Source organism: Triticum urartu, chromosome 6A (assembly GCF_056163025.1).
Source record: "Triticum urartu cultivar PI428250 chromosome 6A, HENAU_Tu73, whole genome shotgun sequence".
Taxonomy (NCBI): Eukaryota; Viridiplantae; Streptophyta; class Magnoliopsida; order Poales; family Poaceae; genus Triticum; species Triticum urartu.
In genome coordinates this window covers 22,440,921-22,453,332 of record NC_141878.1, presented here as the reverse complement: position 1 = coordinate 22,453,332, position 12,412 = coordinate 22,440,921, and the positions used below count along the sequence as shown (strand labels likewise).

The 12,412-nt window shown below is 44.2% G+C and overlaps 3 pseudogenes; 1 reads left to right on the top strand and 2 right to left on the bottom strand.

Moving 5' to 3' along the window:
• Positions 1–7,791: 7,791 nt before the first annotated feature.
• LOC147963409 (subtilisin-like protease 1 pseudogene) lies at positions 7,792–8,577 on the bottom strand (annotated as a pseudogene).
• Positions 7,792–10,125, bottom strand: LOC125516270 (subtilisin-like protease pseudogene; annotated as a pseudogene).
• A 772-nt stretch (positions 10,126–10,897) lies between these two features.
• LOC147963408 (uncharacterized) lies at positions 10,898–12,064 on the top strand (annotated as a pseudogene).
• Positions 12,065–12,412: the final 348 nt, after the last annotated feature.

The window sequence follows — 12,412 nt, the reverse complement described above, 5'->3', positions numbered from 1 at the left end:
AAGAAACGGTGAAAGGGCGGAATCAGGGAACGCAGAAACAGAGAGAGACAGATCCAATCTCGGAGGGACTCTTGCCCCTCCCATGCCATGGAGGCCATGGGCCAGGGGGAAACCCTTCTCCCATCTAGGGAGAAGGTAAGGAAGAAGAAGAAGAAGGTGGGCTCTCTCCCCCTCTCTCCTGGTGGCGCCGGAACGCCGCCGGGGCCATCATCATCACCGCAATCTACACCAACAACTTCACCGCCATCATCACCAACTCTTCCCCCCTCTATGCAGCGGTGTAACCCCTCTTTTACCCTCTGGAATCTCTACTTAAACATGGTTCTCAACGCTATATATTATTTCCTAATGATGTATGGCTATCCTATGATGTTTGAGTAGATCTGTTTTGTCCTATGGGTTAATTGATGATCGTGATTGGTTTGAGTTGCATGTTTTATTATTGGTGTTGTCCTATGGTGCTCTCCGTGTCGCGCAAGCATGAGGGATCCCCGCTGTAGGGTTTGCAATATGTTCATGATTTGCTTATGGTGGGTGGCGTGAGTGATAGAAACACAGACCCGAGTAAGTAGGTTGTTTGCGTATGGGAATAAAGAGGACTTGATGCCTTATAATGCTACGGTTGGGTTTTACCTTAATGATCTTTAGTAGTTGCGGATGCTTGTTAGAGTTCCAATCACAAGTGCATATGATCCAAGAAGAAAAAGTATGTTAGCTTATGCCTCTCCCTCAAATAAAATTGCAATAATGATTACCGGTCTAGTTATCGATTGCCTAGGGACAAATAACTTTCTTGTGTGACAAAAAGCTCTCTACTAAAACTAACTTAGTTGTGTCTTCATCTAAACAACCCTTACTTTTTATTTACGTGCTCTTTATTATCTTGCAAACCTATCCAACAACACCTACAAAGTACTTCTAGTTTCATACTTGTTCTAGGTAAAGCGAACGTCAAGCGTGCGTAGAGTTGTATCGATGGTCGATAGAACTTGAGGGAATATTTGTTCTACCTTTAGCTCCTCGTTGGGTTCGACACTCTTACTTATCGAAAGAGGCTACAATTGATCCCCTATACTTGTGGGTTATCAATCAACACCATGGTATGCCTTGTGCTTCGCTTCATCTGGCTTGAGCGGAATAAACGCGTGTTTGACAAAGTAGCTGACATGCCTCATCTGGTGACTCGGCGCATCAAAGAGGAATTTCAAACGTGGACTAGAGCCGAACTAGATGGGCTATCAAGAGGAGTGACTTAGTAGCTCTCATTCTGTGGACTGCGTTGTCTATCGGCGCTGCTGTAACTCTTTGTAAAATTATCCTTCTCCTTAATATAAAAAGTGTGCAATCCTCTTGCATGTGCTTGAAAAAAATGTTCTACTCCCGCCGGTATAGGTGATCAGCCTGAGCCAGGGATGTGGTGCGCAACGCGGACCGCTCACGAGGGATCCGCTGGTACCACGCGTTCCACCTCACGTTCGACAGGTTACACTGACCACCATAGTTGCCAGACAAGGATAAGGATGGACACCCCCGAAAGTCTAGCTTTTTTTCTTTCAAAAACAAAAGAAATTATGTCAGGAAAATTCAGATGTAGCATTGTGCAATTTTGAGAGGTCCACTCTCATCATATATTAGTACTCACGTAAGCTTTGTAATTAGTAATGTAGTTGTCAATGCATAGTTGTGTTAATTGTTTATCTTTTTGGAGAGAGCATAGTTGTGTTTTTTTTTTTGCGAGATGAGAACATAGTTGTGTTAAGTACTCCTATTAAAGAAGCTTGGTGGATGTACATGCGCAAGGGCTATGTCTCCATTATTATGAGACAAGCTATCGTCTCATCTCTAGCATCCCAATGTAGCTTTTGTGTATCGATTTTCGAAAGCAACAGGTTTGGACTGGTTTTAGAAGTTTCCACGTTTTTTCTTACATTTTTGTTTGTTTCCAGTATCGCTTTTTATTTTTTTTCTTCTTTTTATATTTCCCTTTCCTTTTTTGAATAATGTTGACTTTTTAATACATGTTGTACATTTTTCATATACACATGAAACATTTTTTTGACACATGCTGAATATTTCTGAAATACATGATGAATATTTTTCAAATACATGTGAAAGATTTTTCAGAAAAACCTTGATCAGTTTTGGAGGACACGTTGAACATTTTTTGAGTACATGTTAAACAGTTTTCATAAAATGCCATAGGTATTTTTTTAATAGCACAAAATATTTGTTTTTTGAATTTTCTAAAAATGTGATGAAGATTTGGTTTAATGTTATGAAATCTTATTTAAATTATGTGAACCATTTTTTACATTGTATATATATTTTAAAAAATGTTCTGTACATATTTTTGCACAGTAGATCATTTCTAAATGTCATGAACATGTTTATGAATGTTAAGGACACTTATAAAATTGTGTGAACACATTTCTTTACACTACATCGATATTCTTTTAATGCGCGCTAACCATTTTCTTAAAATGTAAGTAAATTATTTCCAAAAATGTTTGTACTCGGAAATTTTTCAAATATGAAAAGAAAGAACAACCGTCAAAAAAACAGAAGAATGGATCTCTTACCTCCCACCCTAAGCTAGTTTGGTAGGGCTTTCTCTTTTCTTTTTTGTTCCTTGTAACCTGGTTACTCCTTGTAATCAACTTGTTGTATCTGTTATTTTTTCAATAAAGTTTTGATCTGCTGTGGGGGTTTTGCCCTACAGTTCACAGTCAAAAAAAAATAAGAAGCAAAAGTGAGAAAAACAAAGGAAGAAGCAAATTGGGCCCACCCACATCAGTGACGCATCAGGCGAACAATCCTTCTGTCTCGCAAATACTATCTGCGGGGAATATGCGGCTGATAAACAACAAATTATATTCGGCCCCTTAAGGGCCACTTATAGGCATTTTGTTACATGTGGCACACCCCCCATGGCACTATGTAGCAAAATGGCTCACCTGTGTAGGGCTAGTTTCACTGGTATTTGGGAACCTTCCCATGAAGGTTCCGCCTGTTTTTCTGGACAGGTTTACTTACACTTTTTCATGCATGATTTTGCTTGGTTTTCTCAGGATTTTATTTTTATTTTTATTTTTCTTGTTCTTTGCCTTTTCTTTCTATTCCCTTTTTCTTTTTAAGTTTTGTGAAGTTTTTTAAAACTCATAAACTTTTTCCATTGCGAACTTTTTTTAAAATCCATGAAACTTTTCCAACATTTGTGAACTTTTGTCAAATATACAAACTTTTTCAAATTTTGTGAACGTTTGAAATTTTTGTGAGAGGAATGTCTCATAACTACCAACCCTTTATACGCTTGCAACACATTGAGTTTTGGTGAAATGTTATCATTCACCCCAATGATATTATGGTGCTTGATTTTTTGCCATAAGAACGAGAAAGCTAAGAATTACCAAGCCATGTAGGTCAAAATTACTGATCACAATAATGAACCAATAAGGCAAGTTTGTGAAATAAGTATGGAAGGAAGGAGATAACAAGGACAAAACAGAGAGTTTAGCACTTGCCACTGTTGGTGAGGACAACAACGATGGTGAAATGTTGCTATGTATGTGTGCGACCTATATATGCTCGTCTTTGAAGTGCACACCCTATCCAACTTGAATGTATTGACATCCAATGAGAAACAACCAACATCAAGCGATGTGCTTCCACGATGATATAGGAACAAGTGCCCCTCAGTTGAACCCACAAAAATATACTGAAATCCCAATCAGATGGACTTCTCCAAGTGCCATTGAACATAACTCTCACCATTATGGTATGAAATTCAAGGTCAGTTCACCTTTTCCATACACAAACACCCTGAGTTTGACTTCCCTAGCCTACGCAATGGTTGTATCAACTTTGTAGAAGGCTCCCACTTTACATGGAAGGTTAGCAATGTAAAACTCCGTCCTCTTCATGTCAAGCACCGACATTTTCTGTCACCAACCCGACACCCAGTAGAAGCAAGAAATATGGAACACCCAAGAACGTAGAGATGACTTTATTGCAAGCATAGTACACATCTACCATATGGAACGCCCAACTGCTACACCCCATATGCTCGTAATAGAATCTAAAGCCATGAGTACTTTAGTGGAGGAGGCATAGCTCATGTAAAAATCAGTTCTCCACGGATCAATTATATGTCTAGTTGCAGCAAAATAATTTCTAGATAATATGCTAGAGAAACTTAGAAATTGGGAGGTGGCTTACAAACGAATATACCCGAAGCTTCTCTTGTGTCGGCGGATGGTAGAACTAGTCGCGGGGTGGTGGAGCCACGTGTGGAGAATGGCGAAGCAGGGTAAGACGTCAGAGAACAGTACCCTGGAGAACTTGTTCTGACAGTGTTAGAGCGCAGCTATTGGCGAGATCTGTCATGGCAGCTCGATTGCCGGAGAGTAGACGACCAGGAACCATGGGGACGTAGATGTAACACGACCTCCAGTAGTCGTGGTCGCCCAGCTAGGCACGAGATTTAGACCGTCGCCGCCGTCGGCAAGGATACGAGCGGAGGCCTGTTACGCCGCTCGCGCTGGGGATTTTTTGGGCCTAGGCCGCCGCTCACATTCGGAGTAGATCATAAGAAATATGACAAGAAATGAGGTACCTTTCTGCAAAGAAGAGCGCACACATCCATCCGCTAGAATATGGGCCATTCATGTTCGATCTGACAACCCAGGAATAAATTTTCTAATTTTTACCCCTGCACCATCAATTCTATTATGGTCGTTCCCAGTTGTGTTGAGTACTCCTATTGAAGAAGCTTGGTGGGTGTACCCACGCAAGGGCTATGTCTCCTCTATTGCGAGACGAACTACTTTCTCATCTCTAGCGTTACCCCTAACGGGATGGCCCAATGTACCTTTTCTTGATCGGTTTACGAAAGTGACAGGTTCGGACTGGTTTTAGAAGCTTCCACGAATTTTTATTTCTTTCATTTTCGTTTGTTTGATGTACTGCTTTTCATTTTTTTTGTTCTTTGTTTATTTTATTTCAATCCTTTTTCAAATAATGTTGACTTTTTTAATACACGTTGTACATTTTTCTATACACTGGGACCACTTTTTATATACATGCTGAATATTTCTCAAATACATGATGAATATTTTCTAAATATATGCAAAAGATTTTCAGATACACCTTGAACATTTTTGGAGTACACATTGAACATTTTTTGAATACACGTTAAACATAAATGCCATAGGTACTTTTAACGCGCAAAAATTTGTTTCTTAGAATTTTCTAAAAATGTCATGAACATTTTTTAATGGTACAAAATGTTTTTACATTGTAGAAACATTTGAAAAAAATGTTACGAACATATATTTGGAACGCCTAATCATTTTCTAAATATCATGAACATGTTTTTGCATGTTATGGACATTTTCAAAATGGTGTGAACACAATTTTCACACGGCATGAATCTTTACACATGCGCGCTCAACATTTCCTTAAAAGGCAAGTAAGTTAATTTCTAAAATATTTGTATTTAGCATATCTTCAAATAGGAAAAGAAAGAACAACCGCCAGAAAAGAAAGAACGACCGTCAGAAAAAAAAGAAAATGTGTGAAACGAACGTGAAGCAAATTGGGTCGGCCCACTACAGTGACGCATCAGGCGGAATATGCGGCAGATTGCCACTAAATTCTATTTGGGGTCTTAAGAGCCACTTATAATCATTTTGTTACATTGACGCACAACCGCACACCCCCATGGCACTATGTAGCAAAATCGGGCGCCCATGTAGGGGTATTTTTCACCGGTATATGGGAACCTTCCTGCTGGTTTTTCTGGGCGTTATTTCTTTCGGTCTTTCCAGCATGATTTTGCTTGGTGTTCTTATTTTTTTTTCTTCTTTTTTCTTCCTTTATTTCTCATGTATCCTCTTTCCTACAACATAATTTGCTTTTATATGCCATTCTGATTCTACCATGCTGGTGAAGTTTTGCATCAACCATTGCCTGTATGTGCTTCTTATTTTACAAACATTTTCCCGGAATTACATGTGCTTCAAGCACTGTGAGTATAGCTTGTTCTAGTAAACTTCCAGTGCACTAACATTATTCTTATTGTAATAAAAATTTCCACTGCAACTTTTGTGGTTCCTTGTTTCTAACTGAATTTTCTATTTATAGACCTTTTGCTGCCCAACTTCAGGCATGCTTCTTGTTTGCACACAATGCTAAATGAGGCTATTGATGTTGAGTGTGATGCAAACATCACAAACATGACAAGGCACCGCTGTTTGGCACCGACTGTTCTGTTGGTCACAAGGAGGTTGCGACATGTGTAGAGCTTATCCATGATCATCTGTTCAGCGCGTTGCGACTTTGGCAAGACAGAAGTGAAAATAGTGTCGCTGTAACTGATGCTTTGAAGTATCCACGCTTCCTCAGATTTATGTTTGTTTAGTTCAGATAGTTTACTGCAATAGAACCATGCTTCAAAATATCCATTCTTAAGCATCCAATGTTTCTATATATGTATTTTGAAGCTTCTTTCTAGTACTAGTTGTTGCTTCCTACCTTCTATTCGGATGCATGGTGCCTAAACTTTTTATGCTTCAAAGGTGCTCAAAGGTTGCTGGCACTGCCCGGGTGACGTGCTGGCCAGCGGGATCGTCGAGTTCAACAATGGGGGGGCACTAGTGGCATGCAGACGAGTCACGATTGATGGCAAGCACACGAATCAACAATGGGAACTGGTGGCAAAAATCCCATTGGCGATGGAGACCTTTGGCACCATACAACCTAGCTCAAGATGATTGGCATTCTTGCTTCCTAATACTTCGAAATAGCATGCAACACAACTGCATCATTAAGCTTCAAGAAGCAAGTACGAAGCATATGTCGCTTAGAAAACGGAAACGACATGGCCGGATGTCAATGTTTACGACAGCATAGAAGAATCTAGTAGGAAGCATGTGGCAAAATAAATAGGAATATTTGTGATTACTGACCTTACAAAAAATTGTTGTAACTATAATTTGATTTGTTTTCTCCTATATAGAAGCAAACTCACCCTAGGACGAAGCAGAAGGCCGAGAGAGTGCAGAAGGCCGCAGCAACCGTCGGCCCCAGTTGACAGTGAGGGACCGCCGAAACGCAGAGACAACTCCACTCCCTCTTCCTCATGACCCTTCGGCTTTGTTTGGTTGGCAATGGAAATAGAACCACTAAAATTGCTGGCACAAAAAAAGTCATCAGGCATGATGCAAGTAGGATGAAAAACGAAAAATGGCCAGAGGTTACTAGCTTTTCAAAAAAAAAAACTCATGCAAGGAGCATATTGGTGCGAGGCAAACCTGCAATCTGCATCGCTTTTAGAGAAGGGCTGGCCGAGGCTTGGGCCGGTTGGGGCTTCAGCAGCGTGTATCACCGTAAGGCCATGATGGTTGCGACTTGCGAGTATATTTAGAAAAAATGCCATTTCAAGATGATTAGATCAACTAGTCAGAAACCAGCGCACCCGCACATTAGAAAGTACGAAATTTTGCCATGATAATTGAGTGTCATATTCTGAACTTGGCATTCAGGACTTAACGATCCAGCTACAGTTACTCCACTGCCCCTGTTAACTGAACTTCACACTTGAGGGTTCAGCTTCTAAAATAACTTGACACTTGACAATCATGACTCAATACCATGCATAATGCCGAATGATTAACCGGCTTTCTTAGCTCGCACTGCACACACACTTGGGCTTTTGTTCACCAGCATTGCCTTGTTCAGCAAGTTCACGGCGATAGGAATAGCTCATACTATACGTATACTATGGTATTGATGTAAATGCTCAGAAAGTTGATCGATTTGACATTTTAAGCAACCGTACAAATTGATGATAAACAAAATGCAACATTTCAAACATTCACTTCTAGCTAGCCCTTTTCCACAACGCACCTAAACATTCTCTAGAGGCGGCGGAGATTCGGGGAGATTAGGAACGGCGATGATCGGGCTCCGCACAACATGCTTCGCCGACACCCAGCTCAAGCTTCCCTCCACGTGTCCTTGTCCGTGAACGTCCTTGCCACTCACCGACACGGTGAACGTCTTCTTCTCCCCAGCCTTGGAGAACACCAGTTTGTTCGGGGCAACATGTACCATGACCGATTTGGGCATGTCCAACCTCACGGTGTACGTCGATGCTGGCGGCCCTACATTCGTCACTGTCCGGTTCACGCTGAAGGTTGTTGACTTCAATGGCACAGTTATGGTCGGGTAGTTGAGTTGCACGTCTTTGACCTTGGGGAGCTTCGCGCAAGTCGATCTCTTGTCGCGCACGAAGGTTGCCAGGCCTTCGTCGCCGAGGAGCCAGCAGATGTAACCAGCATAGTCGGTGACATCCATGTCATACACCAGGCCAGGGTCGGCGGCTCTCGCCGGATTCACATGCCCCGCGCCTTTCGCGTATGCGTCGGCTTTCCTGTGATTCTCGTCCAAGATCGAGCCGCCAGTGCTGTTAACAGCGTCCGCCGTCGTCAAGATGGCCGACTTGACGGCCGCCGGGGACCAATCTGGATGCAAGCTCTTGATAAGCGCGGCGACGCCACTGATGTGTGGTGTTGCCATCGATGTGCCGGACAAGATGTTGAAAGGGCCTATTATAGAGTCCGTTCCCGGCGGCCATGCGGCAAGGATGTTGAGCCCCGGCGCCAATATGTCCGGTTTGAGCACGCCGGGGATGTCGATGCTTGGACCTCAGGAAGAGAACGATGCCACCACAGGGGCCGGATGGACGCCAAGCAGTGTGTTGTGGTACGAGAAAATGGCACCCGCCGAGCTGTTTGTCGTCGATGTCGCGTAAGCTCTGAGGATGGCGCCATCGTTCGTGCTCACCTGCACCACACTGGAGTTGTAATCCTCAAGCTCAATCGTGTATCCGTTGGATTCACCGTTCAATAGCACTACGCCGGCCGCGCCGGCACTCATTATGTTGTCGATGTTCTCCCGGGTAGTATCCGTTTCACAGACCACGATCTTCTCACTGACGACATGGTTATCCATGTAGTCAAACTTGCCTCGTTCTTCGGAGTAGAGGAGCGGGTACATCTTTGACCTCGGCTTTGCCACCTGGCTAAGCCCTTCTACATGGATGCACTTGCCATTGCTGAGATTCACGCCGACGTCGAAGCTCCGATCCACCGAGCTAGCACCGACTGTGAGGATCCATGGTGCATCATTGTTTACTGAGTATGGATCGGGTCCTTCGTTACCACCCGTGGAAACCACGACGATGCCCTTTGATATGGCACTGAATGTGCTGATGGCGATGGGGTCTTTATCGAACCTGAGGCTGCCAAGATGGCCAATGGAGAGTGAGAGCACGTCCACCCCATCCTTGATGGCTGCGTCGAGGCCGGCCACTATGGCGGAATCATTACATTCTCCATCAGCGCACACCTTGTACATGGCGATGTGGGCACCAGGAGCAACTCCTGATGCGGTGCCCGCTCCCATACCATGATACGACGCGTCGATGACGAAGTTACCGGCTGCCGTGGATGAGGTGTGCGTCCCATGCCCCTGTTGGTCGCTAGGGTCATCATCTTCTTCGAGGAATGACTGTGCACCGATGAGCTTGTTGTTGCACCGGGTCGCCATGCATGATCCCTTCCACCTTGCCGGGGGCGGCGTGATGTTGTCACCATCAAATGAAGGGTGGTCCGCGTAGATGCCGCTATCGAGCAACCCAATGATGACTCCCTTCCCGTAGCTAGCGTCACTCCAGATCCCGGTGCCGTTCCTGAGCCCAAGGAACTTTGGAGTGTGTGTGGTCATGAGGTGCCGTGTTTGGTCCCTAAACGCACGCACGAACCCCGGATTCTTCGCAACTGCGTTGAGCTCCCGGGCAGTGAACCTTGCGGCGAAGCCGCTAAACACCTCAGTGTAGGAGTGCACAATAGGTGACTTGCCTGAGTCGCCGTCGCGTGATTTGGGCAAGAAAGACTCATACCAATGACGGTACATGTCTTCATCGGCATTCAAGGGTGTGGGAGGTGGCTCGACGAGCACAATGTAGGTGTGCTGGATAGACTTATTGTTGGCACCATGTATGGGTGCAGGAGAGAAGGTGGCAATCAGTAGAAGCGATACTAAGAGGTTGGCCAATGATGCCATTATACAACACCTAGTCGGGAAAGAAGATGATGGTGATTCTTTTCCAGCACCCGGTGTTCTTAATTTATATCCCATCCATGGTAATGTTGTAATAGTTTTCTAATAAATGAGATATATGATCTTGCCATATCTTGTTTTAAGATTAATTGCATGTAGGCGATATGCATATGTTAGTGGCTTACTGCTAATGGCCATAGTGAGAAGAAATTACCAACCTATTAACGTGGCATAGTGTGTACTGGGATGAAATCTCCAAGCTATTAATTGCATATCCTATTAATATTAGTAAATATGTTACGTGCATTTCGCGCGTATATTGGTAGAAACTAATTGCATGTTGATATTATGTAGGATATTAATTGTATGTTGATATTAGGTAATATATTAATTACATGCTTAATTATGTGATTAGAGTTATTATTAATATTCAGTATCATATTTATTATACGCTAAACATGTTGAGCGCTCGTCATCGGATCAATCTAGGTCCTTGAATTGACATGCATGTATTGATGGCCGAGATTAGTTGGATCTACCCCTTTGTGTATTTTTATATTTGTACTATATACTATACTAGTAATCGTGTATGTGCAATGCAATTTATTATTAGGAAACATATTTTGAGGATATACTCCCTCCGAGAGAGAGGACCCGGCATAGTTTCCAGCGGAAAACCCGGACGCCTCACAGGCGGCGATTAGGGTTTCACGCGTGGACCTGCGGCGCCCGCTGATCGGATCGGCGGGGCGAGATCTCACCGCCGGAGAGGAAGATGGCTTCCCCAGCTTCCTCATCGGCGAACAATGGATCTGGTGGTGCCGGTTCCTTGTCACCCAACTCGGCAAGGGCTCGGTCGGCGGAGGCGCTAGGGAAACTCGACATAACTGAAGAGGAGGCCACGCCATTGGTAATAGACGATCGGGAGGAGGGTGATCAGCAGAAGTGGATGATCGTCGGGAAGGTGCTGAACCGCAACAATCTTCATATCCAAACCATCTCCAACGCCCTCCGTCCCGCCTGGGGAAACCCTAAGGGGTTAGAATTCCGATCTATCGGAGTCAACATGTTTGTGGCGGAGTTCGCTGCCCAGAGAGATCACGATCGCGTCTGGGAAGGTTCCCCGTGGCACATTAGCAAGCATGTAGTGATCCTAACCGAGTTCGACGACTGCATGAAGCCGTCTGAACTAAAGTTCGACCGTCTACAAGTTTGGGCTAGGGTAGTTAACCTGCCTTTTAATCTGCGAAGTGACTCATGGGGAACGGCGATTGCAAAGCAGATAGATAAGCAAGCATCACAAGTTCGGTTTGATCATGTTGGAGGCTTCCTCAGAGCCCGTGTTATGTTAGAGATCAGCAAACCCTTGAGGCGCTGGATCCTGATCGAATCGGCCAGACGCAAGAGCACCGATCTGTACAACATTCAATACGAGAACATCCCACACTTTTGTTTTTCGTGCGGTCGTCTGGGCCACAGCGATCTCTTCTGTCCCACTCCGGGAACCCGCGACGCCAATGGTGATCTTCCGTTTGGCAAGGGTCTCCGGCCACAGGAGGATTAGAAGAAGGCAAGCTCTAGCCAGGACTCAAACAGAGAGCAAGACACTACCCGGGGTTCAAGGCAAGACGCCAAGCAGTCCAGTAAAGCTAAGGAGCAGACAAATAAGGTGAACTCTCCAGTTAAGAACAATAGGAACAAACGTAAGGGGGGAGATGGCGCAAATAAAGTGTACAGGAGGATTGAGCCCAATTCCTCAAAATCTCCTGTCGAGGAAAGCAACAAGCAGCGGCTACTGATTTGTGGAGTTCCGGTGGCTGAGACTACCGAGGCTGAAGAGGATGATGAAGCAGCTGTAAGGGAACGCAAAAAGAAAAGGCCTACACCTGAAAATTCTGGGACCTCGGCAGCGGCTGCCACGCAGCCCTGCCCGTCCCAATGAATTGTATTAGCTGGAACTGTCGAGGGCTTGGGAACCCTGAGACAGTTCGCGAGCTTCGCAATATAGTGAAGCAAGAAGGTCCCGCCCTTCTCTTTGTTATGGAAACGAAGATTAAGGGTAAACAAGTGGAGAACCTGAAATCTGTTCTAGGTTTTCAAGGTTGTTTTGCGGTGGATAGCACCGGTTTAAGTGGTGGCATCGGCTTGTTTTGGAATGATGAAGTACATGTTGAACTAAAAAACTACAGCCGAGCGCACATTGATGTAAAAGTCAAGAGGAGAGATGATCCAAACCCTTGGCGTTTTACAGGTTTTTCGGAGAACCCCGGACAGAGAATAGACATCACAG